Genomic DNA, 17298 nt, shown 5'->3' with positions numbered 1-17298 from the left:
CACTCAGCTTCAGCAATCTCTTCCTCCACATCCCACTTGACACTCACATCCATGCACCCTTACCCATTCCTTCTCTCTCTATGCTCACATTCACATAACTATTCGACCCTGCAGCCCTCACACTCCGATCACTGTGATGTTTTGAACACAACTGACAACACACAGCGAGGGCCCTTGGTCTTGCAACCTCACTCCATCTTTGTCTCCTTCTAAGTATCTATGCTATGCAATCTCTACACTCACTCCTTCATTCTTACTCAACCTCCACTTGTCTCCCTCATTGCCGGAAAAGAGAGCTCACAACAAAAGAGAGCGAGCCAGGACAGGAGGAGGGACGGCCTCAATAGCCCCCTGGGAGGAGGCGGTACTGGAAATAGTGGGACTGGAGGATGATGCGCACGTGGGGGACGGACAGATGGGTGCAACACAGCAAGCTTGTGACAGAAAAGTTTCCCATCTCTCTCTTTGACATTGCATGAGTCGCTGATAATGATTGTGAAGCTCTAACAGATGGACTTATGAGCATCTGTAAAAAACAATGTGCATGTAGCCTTGGCATCACATCTCTGACGCTTTCCTTCACTCCCCCACAAGACCATCACAAGCATCCGTCCCCCCTAGCCAGGAAGAAGAGGCTGAGCAGCCAGACTCCTCAGAGGAAGCTGCAACCTCTGAGGGCGCAGCGTCACCAGAAATCTGTGCACCCAGCACCAGCGCAGTCACTCACACCTCGGTGGGACCTTCGGGACATAGAGTAGTGTTGTCACCTGGTGTATCACAGCTCACAAGTGAGCATCAGCAGATTGTGGAGACAGGGACAGCAGTGAAGAGTCCTAGTCAGAGGGCGCAGGGCTATGCCAGCTCGGCTCAGCAGCATGTCGACCTTCTGCCTCTGGGTCCATCCATGAGTTCAATGGTGATGGAACTCCAGGCACAGATGCAGGAGTCTCTGGCAGGTTTTGACTCTAGGGTCGCTGTGAGTGTGGAGCGAATGGAGGAGTCCATAGCGAACATGACCAGAGCCTTTGTGGAGTTATTGGCACATGAACGCATCACCACGGAAAGGATGGTTGCCTCCGTGGAAAGGATGGCTTCCATAGAGGAGAGGATGGCTTCCATAGAGGAGAGGATGGCTACGGCCATGGAGGAGCTTAGTCGCCAGGGTATGGAAAACATGGTCATTGTTCAGAATAGAATGACATCTCTTGAGGAGCGATGAGCATCTATTGAACAGACCTTCAGGGAAGTCCTTCTGAGTAGGACTGCCATTGCAGATACGGGTCCCCTTGGCCTCCCTGATGTGCAGCAAGGTGCTCTCCAGCCACTTGCAGGTGCTGAGGGGGACATGACCCATGAGAGGGAGGTTGGTGGCAGACCTCAAGGAAGTGGGGGCTCCTCTCCAAGCACTCACACTTCCATGCCACTGCAGAGCCCTCGGTCTGAGCCCCACCAGAGTCCACACCTAAGTGAGTTAGACGTCTCAACCCCTGCGCAGCCGCAGGAGCAGCAGACTGTTGACGAGCCCTCACAGGCTCGCAACCCCAGAGGACGCCCGCCAAAGATGTCAAGATAGGCGCAGCAGCAAAGTGAGCAAGGGGCCTCCACATCTGCTGAAGCCACAGGGGAGGCATCACGTAGGAGCATGCATAAGAGGAAAATTCTGCACAAATAGTCACAAGGGCAGTCACTTGGGTGCAATTTTGTGTTTACTGTAAAAATGCCATCACTTTGTTATTGTCCATAAAAATTCTGATGGCAAATGTTGCAGTTGTGGGGTGTGTCTTTTCGCTATTGGGACTTCCACATTGAGGGCTTAGAAATACTTGCAACTGTCAGTATAGTGGTCAGAGTGCTAGGAATCCTCTGGTTCTTGGCCATTGTCAATGCTCTGGTAAGAAGCTGTGAGGCAAAAGTGTTTGATTGACTAGGCTAAGCAAATCTGGCCAGGATGAGTGCATTCCTTGCATCCCAGACAGCAATGTTCTCGCATAATGCTGCCGCTGGTTGATGGGCCTCTGCAGGATGTTCGTTTTCGCACTCCTCCTCCTCCTCCTCCTCATCTGAGGAGGATATGTGAGGAGCCACTTGGTCCTCAGGAATCTTTAAGCCACAATGCTGTGCCATGTTGTGAAGTGCACAGCAAACCACGACAATTCTGGAGTCCCTGGCTGCTGAGTACTGCAGGGCTCCACCTGATCTATCCAGGCATCTGAAGCGCATCTTCAGCAAACTGATGGTTTGCTCGATTATGGCTCTGGTGGACATGTGGCTGGAGTTGTAGCTCTCCTCAGCTTCATTGGATGGTCTCCTCAATGGCATCATTAGCCACGTCCTCAGGGGATGGCCCTTGTCTCCAAGTAGCTATCTGTTAATTTAGTCTGGCGGACTGAATAGCGGAGACACACTAGACTGGTGCAGTATGAAGGAGTCATGGCAACTGCCAGGGTACTTGGCACAAACATGCAAAATTTCCTTCTTGTGGTCACACACCAGCTGAACGTTAAGGGAGTGGAAGCCCTTGCAGTTGACAAAAATACCTGGATTGCGATGGATTGCCTTAAAGGCCACATGTGTGCAGTTAACGACACCCTGCACCCTTGGAAAGCCTGCCAGATGAACTAATCCAACCGCTCGCGCCGTGACACTTGCTCGATCCTTGGTGAAATGGATGTGATTGTGCACGAGGGCAAAGAGGGCATCGGTTACCTGCGTGATGCAAGTGTGTGCGGCCGCCTGGGAGATGCCGCTGATGTCTGCTGCTGATCCCTGGAATGAGCCTGAGGCAAAAAAGTTGAGTGCGGTGGTGACTTTGACGGCCACTGGTAAGGGTTGTCCACCTGGTCCTCTAGGCAGCAGGTCTTGCTGTAGCATTGCACAGATGTCAGTCACTACCTCTCGCGCAAGCCAGAGCCGCCTTTGGCACTGCTGCTCAGACATGTTGAGATAGCTGACCCTGTGTCTGTAAACCCTGTTTGGGGGGTATCTCCTGCGCCGGCGGGCTTCCAGGCGCTGGCCCCTTCTGGCCTGTGCAGCTTCAGATGGGTGAGCAGCAGCCTGGCACTCCTGCTGCTGCTGCTGTTGCTGGTGCTGCTGTTCCTGGTTCTGCTGCTGCCGCGCCTAGTGCTCGAGCTCCCCTAATGCCCAGATGGGAAGGAAATAAATGGCTCCCATGCTTCTGGTATATGCCTCAGTTGAGGAAGCGCTGAGTGAAGGTGGCGAGAGGGGTTTCCCAGGATGTCACACTGGAGATGGGTGTCAGGCTCCAACCTTCCAGAGGTGTGGTTTAGCCTTCTAAAAGTTGCCCCAGACCTGAGACCACTAAGTCCTGCCACCTGCAAATCATGGCTGATCAAATCTCCTCTTTAATGGTTGACCTGCAGTTGATAGTCAGCAATCCAATAGTGCTCCCGCCAGGCTTCACCATCGTGTTTCCCACCAGGCGTGTTTCACGTGAGAAAAGGGTTAAAATCGCAAGGGCCTTTTAAAATAGTATTATAGAGGCCATTTAGTGCTTGTTAAGGGCCTTAATGACGAGTCCCACCTGTTGGATGCGGGTCGGAGTCAGGACCATCAGACACGACTGAGTTAAAATTACTCAGATTCGGGAACCAGGCCAGGGGGGGCGGGGGGCGTCCCGCACGCTAGTTTTTGCGATTTTAACCCCCCACACACCTCCAATTCCGCCTCCACGGCTCAATGAAAATCCTGCCCCTAATGTTTCCTTCTTTAGCTCAGTGTCAGTTTTTGCCTGATAACGCTCCTGTGAAGCACCTTGGGACATTTTACTACATTAAAGGTGCTATATAAATGCAAGCTGTTATTGTGTGTGACATGGAGGGGAACTTGCAGGTGATAGTGTTCCCATTGTAGTGTATGTAACCTGTACCACCTTAAGAGGATACCTTAAGGTGATGGACTACTTTTTGATGGCTCCTGTACATTGTAGTACTGGTGGTGACCACACCGGTATATAAACCCTGTGGAGCAAAGTGTATTCCAGTTCAGCCCTGACCCTCAGTTACTAAAGACCTGTTTAATTATTTCTGTAGTCTGTGTCCAGTTATTCAGCATAACTACATTTGGAAACACAGACTCAACAGTGGCGACGAGTCTGATCTTACCTAGCGGCAGTTGCATCAAAGGAAGCTTCGCCTCTGAAACGGGCGTCGAACAAGGACATCCACCCTCAACATCCTGCTGGGCACTGCATAGCACGGGAGGCAATTGGGAACCCGGGTTGGTTTCTGGCCACTAAGTCTAACATCAGTGAACATCCCTTCGACGACAGCGGCGGGTAAGCCCGATCGAGCGGCACGGGGGGGAAGTTGGCCGAGTTGTCAGTAAGAGAAGGGGAGGGAAACGACAAAAAGGGTGGAGAACATGACCGCAGCCGGTGTCAGGGGCCGGACTGCAATCGGGGCAGAGACGCGCAGCAGCCAGGGAAGCGTTTATGTCCACAAGGACCGCGGGAGCGGCGGGGAACAAGAGCAGCAGTGTAGGGGAAAATAAAGGACCGCTGGGAGGCGAGAACGGCAACAGCGTGGTAATCGCCATTTTGAGTCGGCGGGGGAAGAAGACAAGCGCGGGAAAAGCCACCAAGCGCGGGAAGCCGCCATTTTGAAAAAAATAAAATAAAATAATAATCATATCCGAAGGAAAGGAAACTCAACAAGGATGCCAAAAACGGGTAACATCACTGCTTTTGATAGCGATGTGGAAGATTGGGCCACTTATGTGGAACACGTTGAAGTTTACTGTACAACGAATGAGGCACCGGAGGGTAAGAAAGCACTAATCCTATTAAACTCGATGGGTGCGAAGATGTACGGGTTATTAAGGAACCTTGTAACACCAGATAAACCGGTAGGAAAGAGTTTCGCGGATATTGTTACTATCCTGCAAGAGCATTTAAACCCCACGCCGCTGCTGATAGTGGAACGATTTAAATTCTACAAAAGAATTCAACTTAAAGAGGAAAGCAACGCTGAATTCTTAACCGAACTGCGCAAGTTATCAAAGTACTGTCAGTTCGGTACAGGACTAGCAGACGCACTGAGAGATAAGTTTGTGTGTGGGCTCCTAAGGGAAGGAACCCAGAAGCGACTGCTAGAGGAAAAGGATCTTACGCTGGACAAAGCTTTCAGCATTGCAGCATCGCACGAGGCAGCAGCACGAGGCGCTGCAGAGATACAGCAAAGGTCATTGGAATTCAGCACCAATGAAATGGCATTGGGCGCAGTAAAGTGCTATCATTGCGGAAGGACAACGCATGACCAGAACCAGTGCTGGTTCAAAGATAAAGAATGCAGGCAATGTGGCAAACTTGGTCACATAGCGAGAGTATGCTGGTCAGGAAAGAAGACCAGCAGCAAAAAGTCGCCGCAGGAGAAGTACAAAAAAGTACACAAGGTGACAGAGAACAGTTCGGATGAACAGAAGATGGATTCAGACTCCAGCAGTAAGGAACTGGGTTGTCTAAAAATACATAATGTGGGTAACACAGCAGACCACCAAATTATCTGGGTCATGCTTCGGATAGCAGGAGTCCAAGTGAAGATGGAATTGGACACTGGATCGGCATTGACGGTCATGAATAAGCAAGATTACAAAAGGTTATTCTCGCACATTCCCCTGAGGGATACGGAGATTGTATTGAAAACATACACGGGGCAAATAGTATACCCCATCGGAAAGATAAAAGTAAATGTGGTCTACAATGGTAAAGAAAGTCAGGAAATGGACTTGTATGTGTTACCTGATGCAGGTCCGCCACTACTGGGACGGGAATGGATCCGGAGAATAAATGTGGACTGGCATTCCATACAAGCACTGACTGTAGATTCCTGTAAAGAGGACGACGTCAAACCTAAACGACTGTCCAAAATCTTAGACGATGCTAAGGAGGTGTTCCAACAGGGACTGGGAACACTGAAAGGAATTACGGCAAACATCAAGGTTGAAGAACATGCAAACCCAAAATTTTTCAAAGCCAGACCGGTACCTTATGCAATACGACCTGCTGTGGAAGCAGAGCTGGAAGGGCTAGAACGTTCAGGAGTACTGTCAAAGGTGGACTGGAGCGAATGGGCCACACCCATTGTTCCTGTCATGAAGCGTTTGTTGAGCAACAAGCCGGGGGAACCTGGGAAGGTTCGCATCTGTGGCGATTTCAAGATCACTGTTAATCCGGTTCTTCATTGATGTATGGAACAAGGGTGATTATTCCTCCTAAATTAAGGGAGAGAGTTCTGAAGGAATTGCATGAAGGTCATCTGGGGGGAGTCAAGATGAAAAGCCTTGCTAGGGCTTATGTGTGGTGGCCAGGTATCGACAAACAAATAGAGGACCTGACTAAAAGCTGCTCAGGGTGCCAAAAAATTCAAAACGCACCTCCAATTGCACCGCTGCCTCCGTGGGAATGGCCTTCAACCCCATGGCAACGTGTGCATATCGACTTTGCAGGTCCATTCATGGATTCCATGTTTTTGATAGCAGTAGACGCACATTCTAAATGGCCAGAAGTGATTAAGATGTCGACCACTACCTCTGAAAAGACGATCGCAGTCCTAAGAACCATATTTGCAAGGAATGGGTTGCCGGAACAAATATGTTCAGACAACGGACCACAGTTCGTGTCAGAAGAATTCCAGAAATTCATGAAAAAGAATGGGGTGAAACACTATACATCTGCCCCATATCATCCGGCTACCAATGGGTTGGCTGAGAGATTTGTACAAACGTTCAAACAGGCGATAAAGGCCATGAGCGAAGACCATATTCCACTACAACACAAGGTGGACAATTTCCTGATGGCATATCGAAACGCCACGCATGCAGTGACAAATCAAAGCCCTGCCATAATGTTCTATAACAGGAGGTTGCGGTCCCGGTTGTATTTGTTAAAACCCAATGTGCGTAGGGAAGTTGAAAACAAGCAATTCCAGCACGTAAATAACAAGGCCACTCGGAGTTTCGAAATAGGACAACCAGTGTTGGCCAGGGACCATAGGAATGATAAATGGCAATCCGGAACAATTCATGCCTGACAAGGACCCTTGATGTACACGGTAGACGTTGGAGAGAACGTAATACGACGTCATGCTGACCAACTTGTGGAATCGAGAACAAGGGTCGACCCCATGTCTACGGCAGAGACACCAGTTGAAGAAGTTATTGAGCCTGTAGCATCTACCTCAGACTCGAACGTACATGATGATGTTCAATCCATAGGAGATCAAATGGATGAGTCACCCCAGCAACGAGAACCAGAGACCCCTGAAAGGCGTTATCCGGCCCGGATCAGGAGGCCTCCTCAGAGACTGAATCTTTGAACAGTTTTGTGTGAAAGTTGTATATATGTTATCCATGTAATGTTTAAATTGGGGTGTACACTGTTAAGCTAAAAGGGGAGGAATTGTAGTGTATGTAACCTGTACCACCTTAAGAGGATACCTTAAGGTGATGGACTACTTTTTGATGGCTCCTGTACATTGTAGTACCGGTGGTGGCCACACCGGTATATAAACCCTGTGGAGCAAAGTGTATTCCATTTCAGCCCTGACCCTCAATTACTAAAGACCTGTTTAATTATTTCTGTAGTCTGTGTCCAGTTATTCAGCATAACTACATTTGGAAACACAGACTCAACACCCATGACATTGTTGCTTTTGTCATTCTTGGTGGTAGAATTCACAAGCAAGGAACGCCAAACACCTTATCAATCAGGTAATGACACAATGTACTGTTCCTTAAGTGACATTGCTTCAGTTCCTGACACACTTCTAAACAACTCAAACCTTTGTCTCCATCTTCTCCCATTTTCTGAAGCATTCTCTTCCAGTTTCAGGTGTCCTTAACCCTTTCATTGTCCTGGACTTTTGGTGTTGTTCTTCTGACACCATCTAATGATCACACTCACTCACTTACCATTATCAATAGCTGTACTGACTTTATTCAGGAATCCAATGCACGTAGAGAACTGTCAGACCTCCATCTAGTGGATAAACAAGATCATTACCGTGCAGACAAACACAGACAACAATTTGCTATCATCACACGTTTCCCTGGGATCTAGGGCATGATTGATTGCACCCGCACGGCACCAGTCTGATGATGTATGTCAAACTCAAAGTCTTCCACGCCCTTGACATTCGACTGAGTTGTGATGCCCAGCACGAGCCCCTTCATCCTCTGCTTGCAGCATCTGATGACCAACTGCAAAGCTGGGTATTAGCGAATTTCACAACAAAATGTAGGAACAACCAGGCACATAAGAGAATGTAATCGATCAAAAAGCAAATGTTAGCATCCTCAAACTTCCGAGTGCCTTGATCACTTTGGGTTGAGGAGGAGAGACGGCTGTACTAATACAAATCGATCCAAGTACATCTGGCTTGTTTTCAGTGCGATAATGCATGGAGATACCTCCCAGCTGGTGTCACAAGGCTTGTTAAATTGCAATCCTCATTAACTGAAAGTGTTTACCAACAAATCCATCTCTTAATGACATGAATAACCTTCAACTGAGGTATCACTCCTGAACTCAACACGAAGTGCTCATCCTGAAATAACTAGAATTCATTCTTGGGTGTGGGCATCGCTGGCAGACATTTATTGCCCATCCCTAGTTGCCCTTGAGAAGGTGGTGCTGAGCCACCTTCTTGAACCGCTGCAGTCCGTGTGGTGAAGGTGCTCCCACAGTGTTGTTAGCTCGGAAGTCCAGGATTTTGACCCAGCGACGATGAAGGATCAGCGATATAGGTCCAAGTTGGGATGGTGTGTAACTTGGAGGGGAACTTGGAGGTGTTGGTGTTCCCATGCGCCTGCTGCCCTTGTCCTTCTAGGTGGTAGAGGTCGTGGGTTTGGGAGGTGCTACCGAAGAAGCCTTGACGAGTTGCTGCAGTGCATCTTGTAGATGGTACACACTGCAGCCACGGTACGCCAGTGGTGGAGGGAGTGAATGTTTAAGGTGGTGGATAGGTTGCCGATTAAGCTGACTGCTTTGTACTGGATCGTGTCGAGCTTCTTGAGTGTTGTTGGAGCTGCATTCATCCAGGCAAGTGGAGAGTATTCCATCACGCACCTTGTAGGTGGTGGAGAGGCTTTGGGAAGTCGGGAGGTGCGACACTCACCGCAGAATCAACCCAGCCTCTGATCGGCTCGTGTAGCCACAGTATTTATGTGGCTGGTCCAGTTAAGGTTCTGGTCAATGGTAATGCCCAGGATGTTGATGGTGGGCGACCCAGTGATGATAATACCTGAACTAAGGGCAATACTTCAACAAACTAGTATAATTGTAATAGTGGATGTATTTACAGTGATATAGTGACAGGAATATAAGACACTTTAGTAACAGGAAAAGACTATTTGACCCAACTAATCTACCCCGTCATTGACTGAGCTCACATCTTCTTCAGAAAACTACCTAGTGTCTTTTGAACCCAGTTATATTATTTGCTTCATTAGCCTTTGTTGGTACCTTTTTCCCCATGTCTATTCCCCAACCACAATGTATTTATACAGTACAGGAGTACAGAGAGCAACAAGTGCTTTTCCCTCCCTCCCCCTCTCGGGAGAAAGTCTAAGTGTAAACAAGCTGAGATTTAAGAAGCCGATGGCATCATTGACTCACGAAAATGTGGGCCTACGAATGTCCCATCAGGTTAAGGCCACCCAATCCTTCACAGTAAACAGCCAGGCCCCCATATTTGAACTTTCATCGGGACGGGCTCCTGATAGCTGTTCCAAAGCCCCCCAGCCATGTCACCACATGGTGTCCCAGCGCATGCAAACTTTGTAAAAGTCGTCGTTGCTCACTAAGCCCTTCTAAGGCTGCCCTGGAGCTGTTCCTCTCTCGGTCTGTAATGCTAAGATTCCCCATGATCTTGAATTCTTGAATAGGGAGGGTGACCGGCTGCCGTAGGGGCAGGCTTGATGGATCAGCTGGTCTTTTCCTGTCATTTTCATATGTTCGCATAATGGCCATTCTTTTAACTTTGGAACAAAGTCAGGCCAGGTAGAGCATTCCCCTGTTAGTTTAATTGTCAAGTTTAGGCAGTCTTTACTCAGTTCCTCATGGACATCAATTCACAGCCCCAGAGTTGCTATGATTCAGCACTGACAAACAGCTTCAGCCAGCTATCCCCTCAGGATTGGCAGCAACCGAGCCAAAACCCAATCAATGCTGACACCAGTCCCATTAAAAGTAAGAGAACGCTCTGTTCATTGCCAGCCACAACCCTCAGCCCGAGGAGCAAACATTCCAGCAAAAATACTTTCCTCTTGTTTTAATAAGATAAAATTAAAAAAACAAGCCGATTGCAGCAAAGTGATGACTTGCTCAGTTTGGTCCGTGGGAATTTAATATGTGAAACACAAATCTTCAGAATGTGCTGATCTTCCAAATTGAAACCATCCTGATGTTCACAGCTCACCAGATGGTTTACCTTTGAATATATTTTTAATGCAATCATGATTTGTTAGCAGACCAATAAACAAGCAGTTGGCTTGTTAGGGATGCTTGTCACTCTTCTTGCAAAAGATAATTGAGAAAGTGGCAGCCAATTTGGATACACTAAGCGTTGCCAAGGAAATTATTTCAAAAAGTTATTACCCCTGTTGATACAAGCGTGACAAGTATTGATTCAGTCTTTGAGACACTACCTCTGCCCCTCTCCCATTCACCACTAATAGTTGATGAATTACCAGGGAGATTATTGGATATTGTCGGCTTTACATAAATGTTTTCTGATATTTTCTTTGCTTTTCTCCCAGTGAGACAGTGAAGTCAGATACGTATAGCTGAGCCAGTCAGTAGCACTAAAGAAGTGGGACCAGTGTGAACTGGCTGCTCAGGTCATGAACAACAATTTGCATTTATATAGCTCCTTTAACATAGTAAAATGTCCCAAGGCGCTTCACAGTTGTGTTAACAGAAAAAAATTGACACCGAGCCACATAAGGAGGTATTGGGACCTGTGACCAAAAGCTTGGTCAAAGAGGTAGGTTTTAAGAAGCATCTTAAAGGAGGAAAGAGAGGTCGAGAGTTTTCTGGAGGGAAGTCTAGAACTTAGGGTCTTGGCAGCTGAAAGCATGGTGGAGCGATTAAAATCGGGGATGCTCAAGAGGCCAGTATTGGAGGAGCACAGATATCTCGGAGGGTTGTAGGGCTGGAGAAGGTTACAGGGATAGGGAGGGGCGAGGCCATGGAGGCATTTTAATATTAAGGCGTTGCTGCACCGGGCTAGTGCCCTAATGCAGTTTTATTTAGTGTATCCAAATTGGCTGCCACTTTCACAATTATCTTTTGCAAGAAAAGTAACAAGCATCCCTAACAAATCATGATTACATTAAAAATATATGCAAAGGTAAACCATCTGGTGAGCTGTGAACATCAGTGGTATACAGTCGGGAAGGAGTCCTCAACATTGACTCCGGACCCCATGACGTCTCATGGCTTCAGGTCAAGCATGGGCAAGGAAACCTCCTGCTGATTACCACCTACCGTCCTCCCTCAGCTGATGAATCAGTACTCCTCCATGTTGAACACCACTTGGAAGAAGCACTGAGAGTAGCAAGGGCACAAAATGTACTCTGGGTGGGGGACTTCAATGTTCGTCACCAAGAGTGACTCGGTAGCACCACTACTGAATGAGCTGGCCGAGTCCTGAAGGACATAACTACCAGTCTGGGCCTGTGACAGGTGGTGAGAGAACCAACATGAGGGAAAAATGTAATTGACCTCGTCCTCACCAATCTACCTGTCGCAGATGCATCTGTCCATGATAGTATTGGTAGCAGTGACCACCGCACAGTCCTTGTGGAGATGAAGTCCCGTCTTCATACAGAGGACACCCTCCATCATGTTGTGTGGCACTACCATCGTGCTAAATGGGATAGATTCAGAACAGATCTAGCAACTCAAATCTGGGCATCCATGAGGTGCTGTGGGCCATCAGCAGCAGCAGAATTGTATTCCACCATAATCTGTAACCTCATGGCCTGGCATATCCCTCACTCCACCATTACCATTAAGCCAGGGGACCAACCCTAGTTCAATAAGGAGTGTAGAAGAGCATACCAGGAGCAGCGCCAGGCGTACCTAAAAATGTCAACCTGGGGAAGCTGCAACACAGGACTATATGCATGCTAAAAAGTGGAAGCAGCATGCTATAGACAGAGCTAAGCAATCCCACAATCAACGGATCAGATCAAAGCTCTGCAGTCCTGCCACATCCAGTCGTGAATGGTGGTGGACCGTTAAACAACTAACGGGAGGATGAGGCTCCATGAATATCCCCATCCTCAATGATGGTGGAGCCTAGCACGTAAGTGCAAAAGACAAGGTTGAAATGTTTGCAACCATCTTCAGCCAGAAATGCCGAGTGAATGATCCATATCGACCTCCTGAGGTCCCCACCATCACAGAAGCCAGTCTTCAGCAAAATCATTCACTCCATGTGATATCAAGAAACGGCTGAGCGCACTGGATACAGCAAAGGCTGTGGGCCCCGGCAACATCCCGGCTATCGTGCTGAAGACTTGTGCTCCAGAACTAGCCGTGCCTCTAGCCAAAATGTTCCAGTACAGCTACAACACTGGCATCTAGCCGACAATGTGGAAAACTGCCCAGGTCCACAAAAAGCAGGACAAATCCAATCCAGTCAATTACCGCCCCATCAGTCCACTCTCAATCATCAGCAAAGTGATGGAAGGTGTCATCGACAGTGCTATCAAGCGGCAGTTACTCACTAATAATCTGCTCACCAATGCTCAGGTTGGGTTCCTCCAGGACACCTGGGCTCCCGACCTCATTACAGCCTTGGTCCAAACATGGACAAAGGAGCTGAATTCCAGAGGTGAGGTGAGAGTGACTGCCCTGGACATCAAGGCAGCATTTAACCGAGTGTGGCATTAAGGAGCCCTTATAAAATTGAAGTCAATGGGAATCAGGGGGCAAACTCTCCACTGGCTGGAGTCATACATAGCACAAAGGAAGATGGTTGTGGTGGTTGAAGGTCAATCATCACAACCCCAGGACATCACTGCAGGAGTTCCTCAGGGCAGTGTCCTAGGCCCAACCATTTTCAGTTGCTTTATCAATGACCTTCCCTCCATCATAAGGTCAGAAATGGGGATGTTCGCTGATGACTGCACAGTATTCAGTGCCAATCACAACTCCACAGATAATGAAGTAGCCCATGCCCGCATGCAACAAGACCTGGACGACGTTCAGGCTTGGGCTAATAAGTGGCAGGTAACATTCACGCCACAGAAGTGACAGGCAATTGTAGGGGTTGCAAAATTTCCCCTATTTCCCTGAAGATTGAAAATATTGGTCCACATCGTGGACGAAGAATTGGGTGATGTGACTGGTCTACAGTGTTTTAAAATGTGCTGAGAACTGCAAAAGACTGCTCTGAGATGGACAGAATGTGGACAACACCGGAGTCGTAGAGCTCTGTGGAAAACATTCACACACCTTGAGACAGTACATCTTAATAAAGTCGTTCCCTGGAGTTTGGGAAATCACAAAAGGTTTTAAAATGGCAGAGAAAGCACGGGAAAAGGACAAAGAAGCAGCGCGAGTTGCCTGTGTGAAAAAAAGTGGGAGGATGCAGTGGCTGTGAGTCAGACCTGCCAATCAAAGGGAGGTTCCCTTCAGAAGCACTTGAAGTTGTTTATTTACTTATGAGATTAGCCCACTTGAGAAAACCGCAGGACAATCGATTTGAAACTGCTTCTGTTTACATAGCCATTCAAAGCATTCACAGACAATGATACATTGAAACTGTGGAACGGATTTTGATCTGCAACCGTTTAAGAACTGAATAGGTTTAAATCACCCATCAGTCTGGACAATAGGGCTGTTGTATTCCCTTTTGTTTTAGCCCAGGTGAACTCCGGATGTGGGTGGGAACATTTCAGCCACACAGTGCAGACACACTAACCCAGTCCAACCACTTTGAGTTAGCCACAAGCTTTTCTCTTGTGAATTGGAACTTTTTGGCCGCAAATTTTCCAGACAGGCAAACAGCAGAGGGGGGGGGGTGCTCACAAGGTATATATGATAGCTCCTGAGAAGCTATCGCTCTCTCTTTACTTCCTGGGACCACAGGTGAGCCTCTCTCTCTCTCTCTCTCACTTCGCTGGACCACATGTGAGCAGAGTTTCTGACTCCTCAGCAAAGTAACCTAGTAAGGAGTTTGGGGATGGTAATTAAGGGGATATTGCTAAGATTGTTTAATCAACATTGTAGCCACTTACCCCTCATTTTTACCGTCTGCATTCCCCCATTTAAGCAATTTTACTGTAATTACTGTGTTCGTGTGGTATAGTTTGATATTTTGATTATAGTTTCTTTCAGTTAATAAAGCTTGATTTTTCTCTCATCCAAACCATGTGTCCATTTTTAATATCATTAATTATAAGTCCTGCAGTCAGAACTGGAAGGTGGGGTAGCGATTCGAAACCACTGTTTGAAAATTGGTTTATTGGAAATTGGTTTACAGTGTAGCAGCAGGCTGCCTGACCAGGTGAATTACCTTAAACCAGTTAAAAGAAGCCCCCCTTACAAAATGGCGACCGCGGCAGGATTGCAGGCTGTTTTTGATTTGATAAGTGGTCTGGATCTGAAGAAAGCATCAGCTCTTGTTTCTCTCATTTTCAGTATGTGGGTAGCCCTGCAGATGTTAGCGGCAGCATGTAGGCTGATCTATCATGGTATAGGTGGCTGGTTTAGGAAGGATGAGATGAGGGAGCAGGAGGAGGTTAAGGAGGCCAAGAATCAGGAGTCCCAGTTTGAAAAATGCCAGGCATTTACAGAGTGCCTGGTGCAGGAAGTCACTGAGGCCAGAGAAAGTGAGATGAGACTGCGGGAAGAGAATGCCCACCTCATCTCAGAAGTAAAAGAGCAGGTGGAAAGGTTTAGGGAAGTAAAGGCAGCCTATAAGCTGGCCTGCGCCCAAAGGTTTAGTGAAGCAGATCATGGCCCCTGTAGGGCAGAGATAGAAAGCCTTAACATGGCTTTAAAGGGAGCAAGGGGAATGATTTGTGTGATCAGCCCGAAGGCAGGTCAGCTGGATTTTACTGGCAGCCCAAATCAAACCGCCCCAGAGGCAACACCCAGAGAAAGGCTGGCTAGGGAATTAGAGATCCCAAGACAGCAACCCACAGCTCCGGGTTCTGAGGAGCTCTGGCAGCAAGGAGGGGTGGACAATGGGGTGGTAGGAGAACGCCAGCAGGTCCCGCTAGGCAGGTGGGGACCAGGACCAGTGTACCCCCTCCGACAATAGAGGTACGGTCCGCCCATGAGGGGTGAACCTGATAATAGGAATCCTCAGCCCACAGCAGGCACAAGTTCACAGGCAAGCTCTGTGGCTTGTGTGGGGGGAGGAGCAATTCATGAACAGAGTAAGCTGCTTAAGCAGGGGAACATGGAAAGAGAGTTCTGGGACCCCTGTAGAGCAGGTCCAGTAGCAGAAATCCGGGACAAGGGAGGCACAAAGGGGATAGTTTTGGCCCAGACCAAAGGCAGGTCCAAAATTCCCCATTTAAAGCTACCAAGGTAAGGGAATATGAGATGCTGTCCATGCAAGTTCAAGTTCACAACCTATAAAGACAGGCACTGTGGCTTGTTCTAAGGGAAAAGTTGTCCAGACCACAAATTGGGACACTTCCCCGCCCCAGTGGGACCCTAGTTTTGCCCAAAGTTTAAATTTGGAAAGGTTAGGTGGCTCAGAAACAGAGAAACAGCAGCCTGGGATCAGAAATCTGCAGGCTGCTGCCCATCCATTCACAGAAACTGCTCGCGCAGACGCGGTTCCCCAGCCCGTACCCCCAGCGGATCTTCTTTACTCTTCTCGCACAGGCACAGTAGCACGCCTGAGGGAAGAGCTTCCCCAACACTGGACTCGCGCAGGCGCAGTCGCGAACCCGGAACCCCCAGCGACTCCTTCCCTCTGCGAGGCCGAGCGCGCAGGCGCAGTCGGCCATTTAAGGATCCCCGCTTCCCAGAATAAACGTGCAGGTGCAGAAGCCTGCTTGGAAGACCCAGCGGTTCTTCCAACCGTTTTTAATGAGAACGAACATGCAGGCGCGGTTGCGTGCGCTAGTGTAGCAGTTCCCCAGCCCTTTAAAGAAATTGTTCGCGCAGGCGCGGTTGCCTGCGGGACCCCAGCGGCCCCTCTCCTGTTTTCCCGCGCAGGCACAATTGCCTGTTTGAAGCCAGAGGCTTCACAGCCTCTGCCGTGGGACAAGGGGGAGGAGGTTGGCGCAGGCGCGGCCACCTGCTTGAATACAGAGGTTTCACAGCCTCTGCCGGGGAACTCAGGAAAGGAAGTTTGCACAGGCGCACTCGCCTGCTTGAATACAGAGGCTTCACAGCCTCTGCCGCGGGACTCAGGGGAGGAGATTCGCGCAGGCGCAGTCGCCTGTTTAAATGAACCAGCTTCCCAGCCAGCCTCTAGAATGGTTCCCCTCATGATGTGGGACCCTGGGGGGGGGGTCAGGGATAGCAATTCCTCTTACAGGGGAGCTGGTAACAGGTTTTGGACATGGAGGAGAAGGTTCCCAGCCAGCTAGGGCTGCGACCCTGGCTCAAGGTCTGCCAGCCAAAGTTTCCCCCACAGAGACGCCCCTCAGAAGGTCTCAGCGGGTCCGCAAGCCTGAGGCAAGATGGTCACCCACTTTACAGTGGGGTAAGGCGGCCTCCCGAGCCAGGGAGAAGCCAAAGAACAGGGGTCCCCACTCAACAGCCATAAGCTGCGGGGGACCAAAGACAGGAGGCAGTCCAGCTTCACTGCAGCCAGCAGCAATCTGTGACCGTGCCAGAGATTAGCCTAGCCGTCCGGAGACGGGTGGCTTTTGTATTATAGCTTTGGTGTGAATATAGCGTGCTTTTAAGGTGTATTTTAAGTTTTGTTGATATAACTAGTTTCAAGTTTAAGTTTAAAGAGTTTAAGTTTACATGTGTGCCAAATGTTTGCATTTTGGTCCGAGGTCAAGGGACCTGACCATGTCTCCACCTAAAGCAGCAGGTCAGTGAGACCTGGCTGTGTGTCCTTTTAAGTTTTTGCAGGAGATTGGAAAATGAAGCAGCCATGTTCGCCCAGCCCGAGCTGGGCACCGAATGAAGATATGGAGACAGAATTTTGGGGATCTCCTCGCCACCGGACAAATCCAGAGGGAAACCCCGCAGCGGCCTTCGGGAAAAACTAGACAGGGTCCGGAGATACTTGCCTACTCCTCCTACGTGGAAGAGATGGCCCCAGCTGGGTGGGGTACGGCCCCCAACCCAGC

This window comes from Somniosus microcephalus, chromosome 24 (genome assembly GCF_052327205.1).
Source record: "Somniosus microcephalus isolate GS21.2 chromosome 24, FLI_Smic_1.0, whole genome shotgun sequence".
Taxonomy (NCBI): domain Eukaryota; kingdom Metazoa; phylum Chordata; class Chondrichthyes; order Squaliformes; family Somniosidae; genus Somniosus; species Somniosus microcephalus.
Note: the sequence above shows the minus strand (reverse complement) of the source record.